Source organism: Falco biarmicus, chromosome 5 (assembly GCF_023638135.1).
Source record: "Falco biarmicus isolate bFalBia1 chromosome 5, bFalBia1.pri, whole genome shotgun sequence".
Classification (NCBI taxonomy): Eukaryota; Metazoa; Chordata; class Aves; order Falconiformes; family Falconidae; genus Falco; species Falco biarmicus.
Genome location: NC_079292.1, coordinates 50847191 through 50869767, shown reverse-complemented (window position 1 = coordinate 50869767; position 22577 = coordinate 50847191). Strand labels below are relative to the sequence as shown.

The 22577-nt window shown below is 34.0% G+C and overlaps 1 long non-coding RNA gene across 1 annotated transcript in view; it reads right to left on the bottom strand.

The window, feature by feature from the left end:
* Window positions 1–22577, bottom strand: part of LOC130149471 (uncharacterized) — a 200346-nt gene that overhangs the window by 87321 nt on the left and 90448 nt on the right. The window contains exon 2 of the long non-coding RNA XR_008821929.1: window positions 8630–8730. This is a non-coding gene — a long non-coding RNA (uncharacterized LOC130149471). The remainder of the gene's footprint in view (window positions 1–8629; window positions 8731–22577) is intronic.

Below are 22577 nucleotides of genomic sequence, written 5' to 3'. Positions count from 1 at the left end.
CTACATATTCTGTCATGAAAACCTCAAGTAGTTTACCCTCAGTGGAAAACTGAAAGGAAATAAAAAGGTTTTTGAACACATCATAGGCCAAGGAAAAAGGAAAATTAGCCTTCTCTATAACTGAGATTAATAGAACAAGAACTAATATGCTGGATTTAAAAAGTTCAGAAAATGAAAAAAAGTGCCAAGAGCAAGGATGTTGAAGCATTCTAACAGTCAGTTCCTAAGAACAGGTTAGGAAAAACTGGGATATTCCTGACATCTAATTAGTACAACTAATACTGGCCTTAGATGGGAAACTGTTATACCAGCTCCTAAAGCATCTTTGAGAGCTGTTCTCTTTTGGTGTGGAAATGTGAGCTGGTTCTTATTTCAGAGACATTCCAAATAGCTCATCACTTTAAAACTTTAGACAGTGGGACAGAAGCTGTCCCAGACAAAATCTTCTTGTAATCTTAAAATGTTAGAGTGTTTGCAAAATATATGTGCTCCTTTACAGTTTGACAGTTACTAGATAGTTTGCTGTAAATACATTTGAATGAGGGCAGAAACAACTACAGTACAGTTACCATCAGAAAATGGCCACCATTGTCTTTAAGACAACCTGTCAATCACCACTCATCAAGCTTAGCCAGTTGTTGGGCTTTGGTCAAAGTACAAGTTTTGTGGGTTCTGGAGCTCAAGTTCTTTTCACGCATTTTGTGCTGGGCCTTTTTGTCTTGTTTTAGGGTTTTTTTTGGTTGGTTGGTTGATTCATTGGAGAAGGGTGGTTTTTATTTATTTTTTTCTTCTAAATTTAGGAAGTTTTTTTCCATGCTTTGATCAAAATGAAATGTTCCAAGTTCAAATGTCAAGTCATTTGGAAGCCCCATTTCCATGTCACATTACTAAGCTTTACTGTTTTAAATATAAGGTGACATTTCTAAACTAAGAGGTTCAATTACTTCAGAAGAAAATTCTCCCATCAGGGAAAGTACACTGAAAATTTTACACATATTTCAATATAAACGTTCTTTAAAATCTAGTACTGTTTTTCTGCTATAGTTTTTCTACTGCTAAAATGCATTTCTAAAACATACTTTATTAATTAAAATTCAATAAGTAGGAATCAGTTTTATCAGCTATTGAAAATGTATGCAGATTTCAATAATCTACTTCTGCATAAAATCTTTTTGCCCTTTTCACAGCTAAGCATGAACAGATTTCAGAAACTGAAATTGCTTAGAAATTAGTAATACCTTACTAAGTAAGTGTTACTATTGAACAAGTAATTTCTTTATTTAAATTAAAATAATAATGAGAAATCCCCTGCTGCCATGCCTTCAAGAACTTTGAAATCATTGTGGACAAATGATGATGATGGTGGTGCTGGTGGTGATCTTTGTTTTTAGTGAATTAGAGAAACATACAATTATAGACATCTAAACCTCTTGAATGTCTTATTTGCTCACACAGTATATTTCACAATTATCTCCTCCATAAATTCCACCAAGGTATCTTGATAAAATAGAAAGGAATACCATGAACCCACCTGAAGAACTATGAAGTAAAAAATGATTATATAATAACTAGTTAATATTTTTAGACTTTGCAATAAACATTCAAGTCAACAAAACAATGGTATAATTATTGTGCAAAACAGGAATTTCAAGTAATGTAGAGTCTTAGTGAATATATTATTTGCTATTCTAAACTAATAGCATATTCCCATAGCACCTGAAGAAATGTATTAATTACTAGAAAATAAGAAACAAAGTTAATTTAAAATTTATTCTTAAAAAAAAAAAAAAAAAAGAAATCCTGACTTGAGCAACAGTCACGGTATAGAACTGCAAAAATACAGGTATTCATAGAATTCTAGAATGGCTGAAGTTTCAGGAAAGCTAAAGGCCACTTAATTAAACCTTGAAGCAAACAATGTTTTGATGGTTGGCAAGAAGAAAACTTATTTACTGTGTGTTCCAGTGTAAAAATGTTTCTTACTAATAGTTGCAAAAAATCCTCACTTCTTTCCCATTCCATTTTCCTTCTCCCTCTCCCACTCTTGCCTTGTGGTTGCCTCCTCACTTCTGGCATTAGAACGAACCCTCTGAGATGTGAGTATGCAGGAATATTTTTTTCTTCTTTTTTTTTTTTTTTTCTTTTGCCTATTGTAAGATCTAAGCTTACTAGGCTGAATTAATTAATTAAGGGGTCAGATGAGTACATTATGGTGCAATAGAGCTAGAAGTAATATACTGCTGAGAATACAAAAGGAATTAAGGAAAAAGGACTGGTATCTCCAGTGAGCTGTTAGATTTGCTCAGCTATATCACTGCTCTGCAATCAGGTATTTTTAATTTATATATATATACACATATACATATATGTGTGTATGTGTGTGTGTATAGGTTGTTTTTACACTTCATATTAATGGAAATTTTATATTGAAATCAAGAAACAAAGAAGCATTTTAGAACACTTATTATATTGTTACTTTTAGAGGCATCTAATCTGCAACTGTTGTCAGCGATAAGGAGAAGAGAAAAAAACCAAGAAAAAATATAAAAATATTGTAGCCTTCTTATGGGGCATTTTCTTTGCTAAGAGATAATAAAACATTTTCTTATTGCATATTTTGAAACGTCTCTAATGCACTGCCAGGAAAGCTCCCATCTCCTCAGTAGGCAAGAAGCACCTTATGATTGCAAGTCACTTCTTTCCTAAGAGGAGCGATAACGTCTTCATTTCTTCCATCTTTGTGCAACTCCACACAATGAACCAGGAAACAGTTCCACAAAATTCTAGTCTGATTTACAGTACCTGAGAGTATACAACCAATAGTAACAGTCACAGAATATTAAAAATAAAAAATACATTAAAAGACAGAGCAAGGAAGCAAAATTTGAGACAGTTGTCAAGATGCAAACTGAAGAGACATTATTTCTTGTTCAGACTAGAAAGATGAACAGATTGCTATTAGCCAATTATGAGAGCAGTTATTTTAGCATATTCAGAATTTGGTAAATTTAGCTTTATTTAGGCTATAGTCTTTCTAATATATCAGAAATTATTCAGTTACAATTTATCTATTATATTTCACTCTCTCTTTGTAATTTCTATCACATAGTGTCAGCCATTAACTTAATAGTACAACGACTGCCAATTTGCATTCACAGGTAATAGTTAAAGGATAGGAAGATCAGATTATTTCCTCATAGTCCCAGAAATTAACAGCCCTACCCTATTCCCTATCTTTTTTAAGTAGAAAAAAACTTAATCATAACATACTTTCAAGATCTTTGCTTTTTCTTCTACATCAATGTTTTCCCTTGGTGTATTCTCCTCTTGGAGTGGCATTAGTTTTTAGTTATTATCTGTAATAAAAGTACCTATCATAAGTACACTTACTCACTAGGCAATATGCTCTGAAAAATCAAGTTTATATGATCTTTAATTTCTTTCACTCTTAAGAATGTTTCTCTTACTGTCTGTATCTACTTTCAGTTCTTCCACATTATAGTTATCTCTTCAGTCCAGCAGCCTAAGATACAACACTCTAGTGTTCAAGGGTGTAGTGCTCTAGCATGTAGAGTTCTTGCTCAGGACATAAGCATGACCATGTAACTCCAGGGATCATAAGAAAAAAAAAAATCTTGCAGATTTGGATTTATACAGATGCTCTATGAAAAAGAACACTTTTGGGAAATCAGTTTACAATACAACAACATTCAAGCTATCAAAAAATCAACTAAAAAGAGAGTGAATGGAATAGTCAATGACTTTTTTCAATTACAAAAGTTGTTAAAGAAAGCTCCTGTTGACAGGCAACCATTTTACAGAGTAATACTCTTCTTTGCAAGGTGACTGTTAGATATATTTTTCCTTGCTCATTGAGTACAGTTTCCTGCCACTAAATAACTGAACTTAATTTCTCAATGTCAAACCACTGCTGCTCCCTGCATTCTATACCAGATTTCAAAGCAGACTATTTGTATTGCAGAAACTGTGTGCAGTATTTTACTAAAAGGGCAGTTTTCTTATTCATCCTACCAAATAATTAAAAAATATTTTTTTAAAAAAAGTAAATTTTGGTCTGTTTAGTCAACTTTTGTTAAATAGGAAATGATCTTTTTGATAACATCTCCCTTTCTCTCTCACACTTTTAGTAATATAACTCTTCACATCCTAATCTTTTTTGGTTAGTGAACATTACTGCAAGAAATCTGTGTCCCTCTGCCAAATTATAAGTATAGGTATGCTAAAGTTCACATTTTTTTGATTGTTCTAATGAGATTAAGTCTCTACAAGCTACTTTTATATCCTTACAACAAAACAACAATGTTTAGAGAAAAAAAAGTTTGGGATCCTTTCCCTTCTGTAAATAAGTCTTGCAATGCAATTTTATAGCACAAGATCCTAGCCAGCAGTTGATAAAATCTAGAGAATATCTGCAAATCACAGAGAAATAAAAGACTCTAAGCCACTTAAAATGACTGCTGGATTATTATCTCTCTTCTTATGAATTAACTAAACCACCTAAGAACTAAAAATTACTGAATTAGCATTATCAGTATTTTAAGATTTGAAATATGAGATTAGAACCTAACCTCAGAATCATTTAGATTTTCCATTTGTTCTCATGCAGATTTTCACTAGCAATTCAATAATTTCTTATAACTAAAAATGGTTTTATTATGAAGTTGCAGGATTTTTTGAAATAGCAGAAATGTCAGAAGTACTAAAATGGTTTTCATTCACATAGGGACTTTCAGGCTGGGAGATTGCATCTTCACCCAAACTGCATTCAGTAATTGTAACAAATTCCCTCCAAGCTTTACACCTGAAGCAGATGGAAGAAGATTGCTTCAGGAGATCAACCCTTTCAAATTATAATAGTTTATGATACTCATCTGCATTTTAATCAGATATAAAGGATTTATTCCTGAAAAACATCAAGAAACAATATTTTCACCTCCTGAAATGCATCAGAGTTTATAACAAATCAAATAAAATATGTTGCACATTTTCACTATGTATATCTTTCTCTCTGGTGTATGCAATATTACATAGATAAAGGTGTTGGTGATTTTATTAGCAACTACATATAAGCTTATGAAAATAGAAACCACAAAGTGATTTCATATGCCAAATCCACTTTGTTAAGAATTTAACTCCAAAAAAAAAGATGAATTTACGATTGCATCAGATAATGTTATTTTATTCAAAATGCAGTGAAATACAATACCAGCAGATAGATAAAGCAGATCATGTACAGTGAGAGACTAGGAAAACAGCATAATTTGAATGTACAGAGAATAAAGACTTGTCATGTTTCTTGGTGTCACTAGAGAGAGTGTCACCATTTTTGTCATGCACAAAGACTGAATAGAAACATTCACCACACTTTTCAGTATGTATTGTGTTTCTGACATATAAGTACAAGACTGATATTGCCAAAATATTCCTATATTAACAATTATTTCAGGAAAATTGTGTTTTCTGTTGAATAATAATAACACTTTTTTATTCATAAACTAATAGTAAGTGAAGTGTAAGTGAAACTAAATGGCCTAGAAAAAAACTGCATGTCAGAAAATTACTAACAAAAACTTACTTAATTCAACTATTGAAGAAAAATAATTTAAATAAAACTATTAAGAATCCATTTGAAAACCATTTTATTTGAAGAATAAGTTAGTACTAATGGGCAGCAAAGGTTTTGGAAAAGAAATACAGACCAGAAATGTGTCTCCATCACCTCGTAAAAAAATTACCTATATTGGTTGCCAGAAAAGTTGAATAAATTATGATAATACCTATTAATACTAAATGAATGCTTGGTTCCTAAGTAATCCTTACCTTTTCTTCATCCAATAAATTACTTTTAAAGTTTTCACTTGTTCTAAGTATCTGAAGCATAAATGGACATAATGATATAAGAGTCTTATCAGCTTCTAGGCTCAGTTTTGACAGGAGCTATGAACATGTGCTTCAAAAAGATATAAAAGTATAGTGCAATAATTAATTGACAGTAATCTGGATGAAAAAGCCATCATTGTCATAATACGAGGTCTATGGTAGGGATTTCCTAACAGCTTGGTTCAGTAAGGGTAATATTTTTTTTAGTCCAGAGACTTCTCCACTATCAATTTCTTGACACTAATATTAATGCACAATCACTACTTTTATTATTCTAGGTTGCAGTTTTGATTATGATAATTTTTACTCTGCTTATGAGATTCAGACAGAAGCATGTTCGGTCACATTCCCTAAACTTCCAAGATAAGTATGAACTCTGTTTCTGCAAAGTATATTACAGTTTGACAGAGAACTGTGTGTTAATTTTTAATACTGATACCTCTAATAGACTAAGTGAATATGGACCTTGTGTAACAATTCACTTTGTTCCACTGAAGTATCCAGTTCCTATTTTTCTTCAGATAGAATTACAAATGAAACCACCAGTAGAAAATGTTAACATTCTTGTTAAGGTAACAGTTATTAGAAGATCCACTTAGCAACATTTTTCACACTGTGATTTCTCAGTATGGATGCATTGTATTTCTAGAGTTATTTGTTCTACAGATTTGCATGTTTCTGTAATATTGACAAGGTGTCTTATTTTAACACAATATGTAAGTATATTGGCAGGTCAGCTGAATGTCAGAAGAGGCAACACATGAATGACACAGTTTGAACTCATGACAAGACTGATACTACATTCCTGAGAAAACCAAAGTTTTCAATAATTGATTTTACTGGTGTTATGAATTGATATTGGTTTTCCATGTGAATACAGAAAACATCTATAGAAAAGATTTAAGCAGATCTGAAATTAGGATAATTCTAGAAGAAAAGTTAACAGGAAAGTAAAAAGATTAAAACAGATCTCTAGTATCACTGTGTGCTAGTGGAAAAAGACATTCAAGCCAGATTTCATTAATGGCATAGCAAAGTCAATCAGAAGAATAATAGCAGATCAACAGGTAAGTATAATGTTGATATAGCATTTCGGGAAAATACATTTGCTTCAAAACAAAGTGATAAAATATTTTGTAAACAGTAGCTTACATAGTTTAGAACAGTATTTTTAAAACTTTTTTGGTTTTATGAGTCATTGAACATTTTTTGCATAATCAAGGGAACAGTTTCTGTCAGGAGGATTTGGGAATTCTGTATAAAGATAAGGAATGTTTTTCAAGTGTTTTCAAACACACAGACACAGAACAGAATCATAGAATGAATGGTGTGGGTTGGAAGGGACCTTCAGATGTCATCTAGTCCAACCTACCTGCTATAGGCAGGGACATCTTTCACTAGATCAGGCTGCTCAAAGCCCCATCAAACCTGACCTTGAACACTTCCAGGGACAGGGCATCCACAGGTGCTCTGGAAAACCTGTTTCACTATCCCACCACACTCATCATAAAAAAAAAAAAAAAACACCAGAAACCACAACAATCTAAACCTACCCTCTCTCAATAAATCATTACCCCTTGTCTTATTACAGGCCTTGGTAAAAAGTCTTTCTCCACCTTTCTCACACTACAAGGCTGCAATAAGTTCCCTCTTAAAGCTTTTATTCTCCAGGCTGAACCACCCCAACTCTCTCAGCCTTTCTTCATAGGAGAGATGCTCCAGCCCTCTGATAATTTTCATGGTTCTCTTCTTGACAGTTTCTAATAAGCCCATGTCTTTCTTGTACTGGGGACCACAGTACAAGAGAAAAGTCTTATTTTAATAAACAATACTCCTTGGAATATGTTGTATATAACTAGCTCTAAAAGGTCTTTTTACGGCTCTCATCAGAAGCAAAAATGTTGATTTTTAAATTATTCATAAATTTTCTTTCTCCTTGAGGCAGTATCTGACCCACAAATATGTAAAGGATGAAAAATGGCTCTCTGAGAGATAAAAGAAATACTGATTTATATAATATTCATTTAATTCCCCTTGATTTATATTAATGTGTTAAGTAAGCCTTTTACGTATTATGTTTGTTCTAAAAGACTGATTATGTAGCTATTCTTTCTCCAATCTGCCTAGCAAAATCAGGATACTTGATGTCACTGGTTTTACTGAGCCTTATTTCACAAAGGATATTTAGCATCACGTAAATGACCAAGCCCTGAAATGACAGCTCTGTCAGCCTTGTGCTTATTTAACCTCTTCCATTTCACTTGATTACTTCAATTAAGGTTGGCCAGTCTCCCTTTTCTGCTTTAGAAAAAAACACCCCAAATAAAAAAAAAATCAAAGAATTACATTTGCCTTATTTGTAAATCCACATATGAAGCAGGTTCCTTAGCATTATACAGAGCACCCTGTATTTAATTTGTCCTCCTGTCACATCTAGTAGACTTGAAAACTTGAATTCTTGTTTTAATGATGACAAGTCATAGAGAGAAGAATCTGTTTGCAATTCCACTTCTCTATTTCCTTTCTATAGGTGTGTGTGTGGTTTTTTTCTTAACTTACAACTTAGAAACTACCAGAAACAAATTAAAGCAATACAGTTTGGAACAGATTACAAAAAGCCCCTCCCTTTGCAATGTCAGATGTTTTAATACATAATATTAATAACAATGCCTCCTAAATACAGAGGTTTCTAATGTCTTAAAGCTTTAATGTTTAAAATTTCACTTACCTTTTAACCTTGCCAAATCTAGCAGTTACCTGAAGGGCTTGACAGTAAGTGTCAAGGTCACACAATGAAATCCAAGCTACAGCTGCTTCACTAAGAGGAGACTGCAGAGAAAAAAGAAATCCATGTAAATCTTTCAGACTACCTTTTTTCACACTGTCTTTTTACCCAGCGGTTCACTTTACAAAATCATTTTAGTGTGCACAAAATAGCTAAACTTGGTTAGGTTAACATTCTGCTTCCTGGTGCTAACACAGGTTGAACCATGCACTGTGAACAACTAATGCATGAGGAGAAAAAAATTTCAGAGAGGAAATGGATATTCTGTGGGCAAAACCACAGAATTTGTATTCCTTACATGTGGTGACAGTTCTGGGAGAATTCATACACGTCTCCCTCATTGTTTCAGTAAAGCAGTGACATTTCCATATGCATGGAAAGATTAAAGCTGCAAAAGTGCAAGATAAAATTTGAATAACCCTTTCTTTCAAACTAGAATAGAGCTGAACCATGGCTGTGTATTATTTTTTGTTTCTTATTTATGTGATGAAGTGTTTTAGTGGTCTAGCTGACAAACACTTGCACACAGTCCATTTAGAATAACAAGGGAATGACAGAATTATCGTTCTGAATTATGAATGCTTTGGGTTGGAAGGGACCTTTAGAGATTATCTAGTTCTTTCTCACTAACTTGCTCTTTTTAATTTGTTTCCAAAAGTAGAAATTAAATTTGGGGTGTTGTTTGGGGAGAGAAATACTTCTGCTTTATAGCAAAGAAATACTCAGATATTTAAGAATCTGGAAAATGAGGAACTAAGCTGTTCTTAATTGCATCTTATCTATTAGTAGTTGACTTTCCACTAAAACATGGTGCCTGAAGGTATATATGTCATGTGATCACACCATACAGTCATATAGAACCTATGAAACAGCACCGTCCTTCATTTACTAGAATTTTTCTGAAGTGCAGAGTTTGAAAAATATCTTGATTGAAAAATTAGGGCATAACTCATCACGATTCAACTTTCAATGAGATGACAGGCCATTCAGACAGAAATGTGTTTTCTATCAGCTCAAATCAAGCAAAAATGTTTAGCTGAAATATAACAGCTGAGACTGCTACACCCAGTGATAGGATACATCTGATTTTAATTTTCCTTTTGGGAACTCTTTATGCTGACAAACATAAATTCTTAATAGGTAGAAAAATATACTTCCAAATGTATATGGAAATTGTTTTAAAATAAAATTTTTAGAGGAAATGTCTCTTTACATTGGACTTAGAAATAATTTTTATGAGCCAAAAATTTACTAAACAATAAAACAAAATTCAATGAGTGGAATGATATAACAAAATTTACTAAATTTTCTCATACTACAGTCTATCTATCCTGTTCTTTGTGAAAGAGTGTTCTAGATTGCCATTTAAAGTCTAGATTAAGAGTTGTATTGTGAGTAACAGGAGACACCTTGAGAAAAAAATGGCTCAAAGCTTGTAAAAAGCAATTAAGAGAACATGCATAAACTGAAAGTGCTTCAGGTACTTTGAATTTGGATTTCTCACAGGTTCTCATAGGAGACAAAAGGGAGAATTTTGGAGGAGAACTTGAAATTGTCCAAGTTCTTATCCCCTGTTAGGGCTAATAATTTATACACTGCAAGCAACAGAGAGAAGTGTTCACAGAAATCACACCATACATTTAATAAAACCACCTAAACAGGTATATTACATTTCAGTAGTTCTGTCTCTTGCTCATTCTGCATATTTGATATTCTCTCTCATAGAAGAGATACAGCAAACTCTCCTGAAACACATTACTGCAACACAGTAACAAAATGTGTGTATAATTCAGCTGTTTCTTTTCTGTTTAAACATGCATAAAATCTGTAAAACACGGTCATAGAGCTTGCTAAACTTGGGTAGGTGCCTTTAAGAGACAAAGAACTTCAGACTTTTATTTCTTCTGTGAAAAGAATTACAAAAGATGTTACTCCTGATGTGTTTAGTTAATGTGTTAGTTTAGTGTCATCTTACTATTAACATCTCACAGAACAGGTCAGATTTGTCCAGCGGTCACTCATTCGTTTGGTGCTCAGCATCACTTTTCATGTAGAGAATAGTCTTGGAACTAATAGATGTAGGCTTATGCGACAGTATCAGACAATATAAGCCTCTAGATGTTTCTTGCCAAAGTAAATAGCACAAATGAAGATCGCAAAGTAGTATGATAAACATAATTTGTCTTAGCAATCCAGATGTAGGGTGGGGTTTTTTTGGTTAAAGTACAGGAAAAGTAAAACTTGTCAAAATGAAAACAAAAAAAAACCCAGTATGGGAGTCTCTCTCAGAAGAGCTTATACATATAGCAGAACTAATTCAAGTTTATCCATAAAAGATTTTCCTCCTTAAACAACAGGCTTTATTTAAGTTCAAGTTTTATGACTGAAATAAAACCATGATTCTTCTCTGGATGAAGTTGCATTAAAATCAGAACTCTATATGTTCTTAAAAATATTTCTCTCTCTGTATGTATGTGTGTATAACAAATAATTAACAGACCAACAGAGATAAACTGTCTATGTGACACTTTAATTTCTCAAACTCTGAGGAAAATAAACAACTCCATATACTTTGGCTTAGAGTCAAAAAGAACTTAAACTTTTGTTTGAGACACTTAGGAAAAAATATGCATTAGAAATTTACATTACACACAATATTTATTATATATATTAAAAAAGGCACACGGTAATATCTGGAAGCAACTTAAAAATTATAACAGAGAAACTAAAAAACTCTGAAAAACTACCTTACCACAATTTTTGTGGTTGGATATTGTGGGAGAAAGAGTAGTGCATATAAAATCAGAGATTATGTTGAAGAAAAGTCTTTGAAATGCTTAGACCAACTCTATCTACTGGCTCTTATTTTTAGGGGTCTCAGTGAAGTCAATATAAGTTAGAATGAAGAAAGTCATGTGCATGAAGTACAGCCTCTGATCGACTGACATTATGATTTTTTTTCTACAAAAAGAATTGGTAAGATAAAGTAGACTGTCTAGAAATAGGTGTATTCTTATTATAGAGACACATGTAAATTTAGGGAAATAAAAGATACAGTACCTAGTAGTCTGTGTACTCTTGCAAGTGAGCTACAATACCAGCAACTTAACCAGCACCGCAGTAAGGATAATGCTAATATTTATGTTCTTTGTTTAGTAACATCTGTCTTTCAATCATATATTCAAAAAATCCTAGTTATCTAACACTGAATGATCATCTAAGAATAGGATATTTGATACTCAAATGGTATTTGGAACTGAACAAGAAAGTCAAAGAAGAAAACAGGAATTGTTTATAGTAATGAGTGCATTACAAGAGATTCTTTTTGTTGCTGTCACTGAACTGCTGCTCATCTGGAGACCACTATACATGATTGCCAGCCACCTGGTTCAGAAATATACAGGCATATGGCACAATTATTAATACTGACCCAACAATATTGCAGCAAACATATTCCAAGTTTGAAAAAACATTTGATAAATATTCATTTACAAATGTGAACAAATGTGTTTATTATAAATTTTATTCTATAAACACACATGCTGTTAGTGCCAAAGCAAAAACTCCTGAATGCCAGGAGCTCACTATAGTTTTGGGAGTTAAGAATATTATATCTATGACTTTTGATGATACCAAATAAAATTAAATGGAAAGGAGAACAGTAAAATAAAAATACAACTATGTGCTGACCAGTACTGAAATACAAAATGTGGCTAAGCTCTGAATTAGCATAACCATTTTGCAAATACATATGTAACTCTTAATGTGGTCATAAAAACCAAGCCAAAATTACTGAACATATTAGAAACAAAATGGTAGAGATCATGACAACAGTGGTTAGAAAATAAAAAGCCCAGATCTAAATGACAGTTTAAAAAAAAGAAAGAAAAAAAAGGCATTACATATTTTTAAAGGAATTAACTGTAAAAGATTTGAATACAAAAATCCCAACATATCCTTACACCATCAAACTCTTCTTATTATGGCACGCTCCTACACTAACGTGTAGCACCCCTATTACATAAACTGGCTCTTGCAGCTGTGTATCAAATATATGAACACTCAGCTGTCTCTTCTTCCATCCACAAATCTTATTCCACATTTTTCATTCAATGCATGAGTCAGTCTTTTACAAACAAGAGTTCCCCCAAACAAACAATTTTATTGGAAATGTTTGTAACCTCTGAAAAATCATTCAAGACTGCACATGAACATTATGTGGTATCTCCAAGTAAGGGAATCAAAATCACCCAAGATGAGCTCTCACAGTAGTAGAGTGCCTGTAGCATCCACAGAAAGGACAATATTTGTATGTTTGTTTCTAGTACAACTAATTCTACTTTAAGTGAAATTTAAAGAATTAACTATAAAAATAAAAGCGACTTTCAAAATCAAAATGTTAAAAATATTCAGGTGTTGTTTTGTTGTGGAAAGCCTTATAATTAGTTTTTGAATCATTAATATCATATTGCAATCAAACCTATTTTCTGTCCAGAAAAATGTTATAATTAAAAATATTCATGGTGTCTCGATCTCAAAACTTTCTTATACCTTAGAATACAATTAGACACCTTAAAAAATTTAGCTTTAAGATGTTTTAAAGTGAGTGAATTATGCCTTAGTGGAGTATATATAATTATCCAGATACATAAGCCAAATACTTTACAGCATATCTAGTGTTCTGCTCTTAATACTTATATTATTCTTTTGGTTTTGATTTCTGTACTTGAAGTAAAAAAATGCTTTGATTCTTTTAGACCTATAGACAAGAAAACTATAAAAAAAACCAACTTCATTTTTTAACATATTTATTCATATCAGTTCTCAAAGCAAACTATACTGTTACTGACAGATTCCAATGTATATTGTTCTAAGGGTGAGGGAAAAAAAACACTTCTGATGTGAAACACACCTGACAATAAATTTAGACAAGCAGTTCCCCTTCTTGACCTACTAAGAACCTCAGCTGCAAGGAGACATGGAACGTTGCAATGTGGAGGGTGGATGTTCTTTTGTTCTCTAATGAGTCACAGAAACTGAAAATCCTCTTGAAAAGGTTACTGTCAATGACCTCTTTAGGTAAACAAAGCTGAAGAAGAATGAACCAGGGACTAGGTGAAGAGCTGTCTCTAGGGGCCAAATAATGGAAAAGATATGTCTCTAGCCCTCCAGTAGTTAACCCTCATTTTGAACATTCTAAAGTGAAGATTTTAAGGTGAGAGCAATGGATAATCCAACAAACCTAGAAACTACTGAGATTGATTATTATATATGTAAATGCTATATGTATTTTTCCGAAGTCATTAGCTACAAGCAATTCCTGTTACTGGAAAGGACAAGTCAGATTTTACAGATATAACATTCAGCTGTGCTTTAATATTGTAGTCACACTATTCTAAGAAAAATATAGGCAAAACTATGCATCGAGGGGGAAAAAAATGTCTAAATGTGATTGGTCTAGCCAGTGCAGATAAAACACCAGTAAAAGTTATGATTTACCTGTATGTTTTAAGATATATCTTTTTAGTTGATTGGTTTTATTCCAAATTAAATGAAGCATTATTCTCCCCTCAAACCTCCCGTAATAAAAGTATCCTAGCATTTTCCAGTTGCTCCTTCTAGATTTTCCAAAAATAACAGGTCTTCCAGGTTTAAGTTATAGCTCTGCAGCAGGAAGCACTGGAAGGATTATCATTCTGCCTACTTGTCCTGGTTTCAGCTGGGATAGAGTTAATCTTCTGCTTAGTAGTTAGTGCAATGCTGTGTTTGGGATTTAGTAGGAGAATAGTGCTGATAACAGAGTGATATTTTAGTTGTTCAAGGACTTTTCAAGTTTCGCATGCTCTGCAAGTAAGCGGGTGCACAAGAAGCTGAGAAGCAGCAGAGCCAGGGCAGCTGAGCCAAACTAGCCAAAGGGATATTCCATACCATAAAATTTCAGGTTTAGTATATAAATTGGGGGAGTTGACTGGGAGAAGCTGACTTGGAGGACTGCTTGGAGGAGCTGCATGAGGACTGTCTAGGCATTGGCCAGTGGGGGTGAGCAGTTGTATCATGCATCACTTGTTGGGTTTTATTCCTCTCTCACTCTTCCCTTTTCATTGCAAACATCAGTAGTAGTAGATGGTTTTACTTTACTTGAATGGATTTTGCCTTTTTCCAATTCTCCTCCCCATCCCACTGGGCAGGTGGTGGGTGGGAAGTGAGTCACTGCATGGTACTTAGTTGCCAGCTGAGGTTAAACCACGACACAACTGTATAGATGCGCCAGCCCAAGTTGTGAAAGAAAGCATACCAAACAGTAAGGTACGAACATGTGATGCGAGAGTGTAAATAAGAGAGAGGCAGGCTCTCCTCAGTGGCACCCAGTGCCAGGACAAGAAGCATTAGGCACAAGTTGAAATGCAGGACATTCCATTTAAGTGTGAGAAGAGACTTTACTGTGATGGTTGTTAAGCACTGGATCAGGCTGCTGAGAGAGGTTGTGGTGTCTCCATCCTTGGAGATATTTGAAACCTGATATTTGAAGCCCTGAACAACCTGCTTTAGCGGACTCTGATATGAGTAGTGGGGTTGGCTAGATGATGCCCAGAGTTCCGTGCCAACCTCAGCCATTCTGTGATTCCATGAATCAGACATAGAAGCTCTATAACATGGCCAGGTCACTCAAATTGTGGACCTTGAATCACAGAGTCTTATGCTTCCAGGGGAGCAGTCATAGTATGCCAAGTTCAAGAATACCTTGCCTACAGCCAGGGTCCTGCTTTCTTCCAAGCCAGACCCAGACCTCAGAAGTGCTGGGACTTGCAACAAGGCATCAGGTGGTCCAGGAAGAGGCCTGTCAAAGTACTATCCTGATTTCAATTACTCCACAAAACATTTTCAGTGGAACCTTTCAAAGATGAAATCTAGCTAAATCAAACCTCATCCTAAACTGCTGCAGCTTAATTACCTTACTTTAATTTAAACTTCAGCTATCGAGGTTGATGTGCAGTTTAACAGATAGCAACAGCTGTAAAACTAATCAAATTGTCAAAATCTTCAAACAAACAAACTCTTTCCCCAATCCCCTGCACTACACAGTAAGGACTACTTTGGTGACATGTATCTTATGATATGTACCAGTGAAATAATGTATTTGGTTTATGCCGTCATGCTTGCTTTCAAAAACCAAAACAAATGTCCAATGTAAGAGTTTTTCAACCATACAAAAAGGCAAAAACTCTGTTAAAAAAAAGTGTCATAAACTTTCGTATTTACTACAAAAAAAAAAGAAGAAATGTTTCACGTAAGTTTATATGAATGTTGTGCTTGTGCAAGAAATACATCATCTTAGTGGAGATAATTTACTTTTCAACTAGATAACTGAAAATATCACGGTCCTGCAATCCTAAATTATACCTGTTTTGTGGTCCAACTGCTTGTAGTTGACTAGCAATGTAGAGTTCCATATTTTACTTTTGAATCTTCCCTTTTTAATCTTTTATATATTAATCTTTTAATTATTAGCATAACCACTTAACTTTACGTATTTCAGCAAAAAATAACTTAGTATAATCAGCCCATTACAGGCTCATTAATGTCAGGCCTCTAAGGAGAGATCTATATCAGTTGTCTTTCATCATTCCCCTTTCAGCGGTGTCTGTCTTTGACTCCTTGAAAACTCTTCTGGAAAGATGAGAGGCAGCATGAGCACTTTACTCATTTGCCATGTGTCCAGTGACCCCTGCCATCTTTCTTTATATACACTTGTCTTCCCAAGTCTGTTTTGGGTCAGCTTTGTCTTTCATCCTTGACTTATCTTGTGTTTCATGAAAACGTAGACAAAATATTTAACTTTCTATTTCTAATTGACCCATAACTTCCCCTTTGTGAAAGCTATGTCAGTTTTGATGCTCCAATTTTGAGCAATATATTTTGAGCGTCAGTCTCCTAAATGCAGTTCTCTTCTTTGACCCTGAGAGGATACTGTCAGATTGCATACAAACAGAAAAAGTGGCAAAAATCCTTCTCTGATTTATTTATGAATTATTTACAGCTCTTCCTATCATATTGTAGCCCAACAAATCTGTGCATCAAAATGCCAATCTGTCTGGTTTTCATGTAGGTTATCTCAAGTATATGAAAATGTTAATGTGGTTCACAAAAATAAGGAGGTTACTTCACAGTCTCTGAAATTCTCAAAAGAAAAATTTTGTAGTAATAATACATTTGCATGCCTAAACAACTTGTGCACCCAAAGAATAAGTGGGCTTGCTCCCTTTTGTGTCTAAGATAAAAGGGTTTAGAGAAGCACAGTGATGCCTTATCTCACTCTATACTGAGCTTATTGTATGCAGAGACAACTGAGTATCTTTTCAGTTCAGTACATTTCATGGAGACTTAACCCATTCTGAGCACGATGTAGAGCTCTTATTTATTTGCTTGTGACCTCTTTATAGCATATTACCTTTATAAGCAAAAGAGTGGTCCTATAATTCAGCTTGGAGTTCAGTGTTATCTTTATTTCAATGTATTTCTACATCTTCAACTCCCTAAATGATACACAATGTAAAACCTTTCTTAATGGGTCCCAGAGAGCCAGGCTGATAAAAGGTATTCATTTATCAAAAGCTCTACTTCAGCCACCAGCATATTCATCAGAAATGACAATACTTTTTTAGTAGAGGCTCTCAGGAACCTAAGATGCTCATTAGAGATGCACTGCTGAATGACAACTGTATAAAGAAAGAAAAAGGTCACCTCATTTTTAATTGGTTGTCCATGTTGCATCAGCAATGCTAACATATCTTACACCAAACGCCAGGCAGTGACCAGGAAATATTTCTAAATTTGCACTCTTGATTAGCTATATTAGGTAAGTAAATTATGTTAAAATATCATTAAAAGAAAAGATGCAAATCAAACCAGGAAATAAAAATTATGCACATAAAAAATATGGTTTTTAGTTTGTACACATTAACTATTTTGAAAATTTTAAAATTAACCTTAAAAGAACATACAAGAATCTTTTACTGAAAACAGAGAATGATAATGATGTAATTTATTAAAGAAATAATGAAAGAGGGTTTAATATAAATAGGGGAAAAGTTTATGGTTACCTAAAGGAGTAAAAGACTGAAGATGATAATAAATAAGATTCCTACAATGCTTGATTTGTTTTGCAGCACATCCTCACCAGCATATTTTTGCGTTACGCTGAAAAAAACCCTATAATTTTGTACACAATTTTTATTTCTTCCTCAAATCTCCTTGTGGAAGTCTCAGTAAGCTTTCAGTGACAAACATAAATTTAATTTGAAATTATTTGGATGTTGAATGAGATTTAGCTAATTTAAGTATTTTCCAACTCTTCTCAGTGGTGTTCATTCACCAGTACTCTGAGTTACAGTAGCAAAAAGAATTGCAAAGGAAAATCTATTTAATGACTTAGACTCCAGAAATCCCAATAATCAATGTCTTTCAATCTATTGAAATTTACCTTAAACCAAAACCAGAAACTTCACATATGAAAATAAATAAATCATTAACTTTATAAATCTGTTTTAGGTGAGAGAAGAGATCAGTAACACAGTTTTACAGTACTTTCTATTCCTGATTCATTGGGTTTGTTGACTGTGGTTAGTAGAAGTAGTTTAATCTGTGCAAGCTCTCAGGGAGTTAATTTCCACTATTGGATGATTTGTATTACTTAGGGAGGAATTGCACATAAGATTGGTCTAAGAAAACACAGAAAGTGCAGCATGAAAGGAACGAAAAAGAAACCACAGAAGTTAAGCAGTTTTAAAATAGAGAAACACTTTCAAGGAGTGAGCCCAGTTTTGCTGTAGGCAAAACTAGCGCAACTAAAAGAAGATAGTGAAGACATTTTAGATAATATATTCAGTGGAGGGCAAGATTAAGTAAGGGTGTTCTAGACCTTCAGGGTAAAAACTGAGATCTTATATCCTAAAACTGTTAACTCTAGAATTGGGGCATAACGTTCAAAAGAGTTCTAATATGATTCTTCATTGTAATACAAAAACAAAACCAGAAACAAAGCCCTTCCTCACCATGCGCTTGCTAATGAAAGACATTTCTGCAGTCTGGTAATATAGTGTAAGTTTCCTGTCTTTCAATTATTTGCACTTGATACAGTGAACATTATTAAAATTTAACTGTTATACTTTATATGGATTAAGTACATAATACAGTTAAAAATAAGTTTAATTTTCACTTTGATTCCAGTATATGTGACACAAATAGATAAATATGCCCAGACAGAAAAACTCTGTGCAACAATTATCCTCAATGTGTATGAAAACACATTTTGTCTTTTAGTTGATATTAGGCTAGTTTAAAGGGGGTAGTTGTTTATGTTCTTGCCCTGTATTCACTTAATCCTCATTCATGAGAATTTTTCTTTAAAAGTGCAGTAATCTACATATTCTTATGAAAATCCATGACCCTAACATACTAATAGACTTTGTTAATATACTTGATTAAGATCTGCCCCAGGAATATGCTGATATAACAAGTCATCACTTTGAAGCATCTTTAGCAATATGGATGTAGAGTACTCTGGCACCAGGCCCTAGAATCTGGAGTCTAGAAGACTGGAAGGTACCACCAGGGGACTATAAACAATACATCTCACAAATAGAATTGGTTTAGTCAGCCAAACCATGCTTTCTTTGTGCTCTACAACTGCTGAGGAACGGAACTTAGTAGGCCTGTAGAAAGCAATGGTTAAGATTGCATATTCAGAGAGTCAGAGTATTTTTAATAAACATTAATGGTATTTTAGCCATTTCATGATGCTATACCTACTGCAGCACAGATTTAAGCAGGGAAAACAACAATCTCCCAATCAACTCTTTGAAACTTCAGAGAAATATCCGCAACAACCTGATGCAAGTTAGAATACCTTCAAGTCCTACACCAGTACAAGACATTTTAGACCAAATTAATTTGACTAATTACTAAGTCCTGCAAGACAACTTGAGCTCAGTATTTTAAGTATTTTCTCTCTGATTCATTATCACTCAAGGTCTCACTCCTTTTTTCCAGGAGTTAAATCTTGGTTTACTATTGCCATAACTATATGAGAAAGACTTAACAACTTAAACAGCAGAACACCAACCCCCCCCCCCCCCACACACACACACCCCCACCCCCATGTTTTAAGTCCTTAGCTTCAGCTAGCTGTTGTTAAGTACTGATGGGGGGGGGGAGGGGGAGGGAAGGAAAGAAAAGGAAAACAAAGTTCTATAAAGTAATACCTAGGCCATCAAAACTATAAATATACAGTAAAGTGGTTTTTTCCCCTCATTGAGTTACTTGAGGAGATCTATTCATATAAGGAATTCTAAACATCCTTAGAAGAAGGTCAGTCATGCATACTTGACAAGCTGCTTGTCATCCAACAACCAGTAAACAGAATACTTTATACATTAACCGGTAATGAAAATAGATTCCTGAGATAGAAATTTTTCAGCATGCTATTATCCCAGAAATCTATACCATAGTATAATGAAGCAAATAAAAAAAAGTAAGCAGTTTTCTTTGTAAACATCAATTACAGATCAGAGCCTATTTAGCAAAACAATACCTAAAAAGGTGAGAGTAAAGAATCCATGCCTTTCAGTACATCACACAGGTTGTGAAATGTGAAATTAAAGAAAAAGGGACATAACCAAAACAATCATACCAGAGCAGAACTAGATTCAGTGACATTTCTGGGAACACTAAAAAGATAATCTTCAGCAAGCATATGAAGTTATTAAAAGACAAATGATTTGCATCTTAACCCTTAAATAAGTTGCACATATTAGTTCAATACTAATTAAATTTTCATCACAGGAAATATTTGTTTACTTATGTCTTCACATCCTAAATGATACGAGAGGCAGAATTTTCTGTTTATTAAAATTCAGAACAAGTACTGAAAGTCTTTGGAAGAACTCTGAATTTCGTGCTCTGAACAAAATCACAAGTCCTCTTGTTTTTAGAGCAAGTGTATATACAAGATAAGGATAACTTCATCTGTCTGTCAAATCCTCATAGGTTATCCTAACTTTAGTAGGGTTTTATTAAAAATCAAGACCCACCCAGATTGCGTGGTTCAGATTTTCATATTGCTGGAAACATTTAACATTTTAAAACATTTAAACAGCTCGAAGTGTAAATGTGTGGGTGTGTGAGTGGGGGTGTGTAGAAAAAAAGATGTTTTTCAAAAAGTTCATGTTAATATGCATGGAGTTAAGTGAAAAAATAAAAATTTATTAAGGGTTTGACCTAAAGTGCAATTATATAAAGTTTTCTTAAACATATACGTGTATAAGAATATACATATAAACAGAGAATTTCTAAATAGAGTTATGTTCAAAAAGATAGGGAAAACAAGCAAAAAAGTTTGAGTTTTCACTGAATTCTTGTTATTTATATGTGCCTTCTTCCAAACAAAAGTAGTATCAACGAAAAGTTCTTAACGTTTAGCATAATTTCAAAGCTGAAAAATTTCATAGAGCTAAACCCAAAGCTACTTCCAGGATACCTGTGGTTGATATGTCCTATGGATATTTCTCTTTTGTGTGTTGACTTTTTGGATGCTCCATGTCTCTGGTGTGTTAAATAAAGTCAGGCATGAATACACTGTATATAAAGTGAGTCAGATCTTACCTAAAGCTTAAATGAATTGACCCTGAAAGCTTGGTAAAACCCGCATCAGGTTTCAATAGTTCTCACGGGTTTTAAATCCTGGATTTTCTGTCAAAAGTCTTAGAGCTCATACATCGAGGGGGTGCAGGTTAATCATAAAGCTACAGACAGAAACATAGACTCTGACCTAAAGTTTTGAAATTCCTTTATATCAGGGAGGAAGCTTCAGGGCCAGCAGTGAGCTGCTGGTTCAGCATCGTATATTCTTTCATCATCTTGTGGTGCAGCAGGATCAGGAGGTAAAAAATGTGCAGTGCACCCTGCAGTTTCGTAAAATGCACGCAACAACATGTATTCCAGGTTATTTTTTATTATTGCATCAAGCAAGAATTACTATTTTGGCTAGCCATACTCATAAACAGAATTAAAATAATATTTTAAAAGTCAATAATTTTTAAAATTAAAAAAGAATAAAGAATCAAAGACTCTGAACCTCCCCCAGGTATGAGTAACTATGTGTCCCCAGATGTGGAGATATTTAGTAGCATACAGGACTGAACTACACAGATGCATCTGACAGACAGAGAGGGCATTCTGAAAGTGTTTCAAACCATGATGCAATATTGTCCATGTGAATTCTTTTTGCAATACATTAGAAATCCAAAACTACACTTTGTAATAACAACAATAGGGTATGGATTCAGCTCACAGTTCTGCAGACCATTTCCCAGATGAACTGTTTGGATAGGAGGTTGGACAGGACAATTCACTGGGTACTGATGACCACGCTCAATACAAAGTATAGCAATGACCTACCTTCAGGAATCAAGTATGGTGAAGACCTAGTTTAGGTTGCTGCTGAGATTATAGAAAAAAAGGCAGACAGACATCAGTCTGTGAGTCCTGAGAAAGCCACTCTGAAGTGAGAATGGCTTGGGCAATCTGCGCCAGGAGGATCCAACAGTTCTCTCAAAGACTCAAACCAAACCTATGCATGTAGAAAATGAAGGACTACTCAAAAGACTGTGTTCAGGCAATTTTTTTCAGTTGCTTTTCACAGATCTGTAGCTCCTATTCCCTTAAAATAACAGTAAAAACCCAACCTTATTTCAAAAGTGTCTTAGACCTAGTCTTAAAACTCCTAACCTGTCTTCAGTCTCTTCCGTATTGCTCTCAATGTATGAAAACACTGAAACAGTACTCCACAGGTACAAGAATCATCTAGAAAACAAGCACAGCAGTCCTGAGAAGA